Source organism: Lepisosteus oculatus, unplaced genomic scaffold (genome assembly GCF_040954835.1).
Source record: "Lepisosteus oculatus isolate fLepOcu1 unplaced genomic scaffold, fLepOcu1.hap2 HAP2_SCAFFOLD_258, whole genome shotgun sequence".
Classification (NCBI taxonomy): domain Eukaryota; kingdom Metazoa; phylum Chordata; class Actinopteri; order Semionotiformes; family Lepisosteidae; genus Lepisosteus; species Lepisosteus oculatus.
In genome coordinates this window covers 73,654-74,796 of record NW_027167794.1, presented here as the reverse complement: position 1 = coordinate 74,796, position 1,143 = coordinate 73,654, and the positions used below count along the sequence as shown (strand labels likewise).

The 1,143-nt window shown below is 49.3% G+C and overlaps 1 non-coding gene across 1 annotated transcript; it reads left to right on the top strand.

Annotated features, from left to right (window-relative positions):
* The first annotated feature begins 1,069 nt into the window (after positions 1-1,069).
* Positions 1,070-1,143, top strand: trnat-agu (transfer RNA threonine (anticodon AGU)). Its single transcript has one exon. It is a non-coding gene; the product is annotated as a tRNA-Thr (tRNA).

Genomic DNA, 1,143 nt, shown 5'->3' with positions numbered 1-1,143 from the left:
TTCTGTTGCGCTTTTGATCAAAGGGAGATTCGCTGTTCTTACTTTTTGATGACATAACACCCAAAGGGGCTTCTTTGGAGCTGGATTCCAACCAGCATCCTTAAGTTTCTTGGCGGTATCCTTTACAGTCCTCTGTTCGGTCGACAAGGGACTGAAGGGGGCAGCTTTCCTCACACATACAGTGCAATGTACTGTAGTGTTCCCCTTCATTGAATTCGCAGTTCTGCATCAGACCTCTAACTCGTTTCCTTAGCTTGGATTTAAGCCACGAAGCAGGCTTCTTCTGTATAAAGGTCTAGAGGAATCACAAACTATTTGAGAGGCCATCATCCCAGGGGGAACTGACAAAGTCTATCCCTAAACACCTAGCGCAGTCTCTCGAGAGACTGTCAAAAATCTCTTTCTCCATTCGTGCTGCAAGTAAGTGAAAACGTGGTCTCAACCCAGGGCCACTTGGCAGCAGCAGCACGTAAATACTGTTACTGCTCGATACCGACGTTAGCCTACCATACCATGTTTAGTCACCGCTAGGAAATGTAAGGCTCTAGTACCGGAGCAAACGACAGGAGGGCCAACGTTGAACAGGCACACGAGTTAGATATGGAGAGCGACGAGGATGGGATTCAAACCCACACGTGCAGAGCACAATGGATTAGCAGTTCATCGCCTTAACCACTAGGCCACCTCGTCGGCGAAACTGGGCTGTCCGGACATGGGTTGGCTCGCTCCAGATGATCTTTTTCTTTTTTCTCCCTCGTACTCGAGGGTCATTTTCCTGTTCCACATGCGATTTCAACATTTTCCTTGGGAGATGTCAAGCCAGCAAGCCACTGCTGTGGTTCAGTGGCCAGTGTGGAGTTCAGTGGCCCTGTTGTACACAGAAAGCACATTGAGCTCCTTGGACATGAAAAGTTCCAGATAAAAGCCATTTGTCATCCTTTCTCTTGGTGTCGATGTTGCTATTGTATGTAAAGGTGGCAACTTGCTCAGCGAGCAGGCGGAGCACACACCGAATGCAGATGTGTCTGAGTGGTGTGTCCAAGTGGCTGCAAAAGGACAACACTCCCGGGGCGCCGTGGCTTAGTTGGTTAAAGCGCCTGTCTAGTAAACAGGAGATCCTTGGTCCAAATCCCAGCGGTGCCT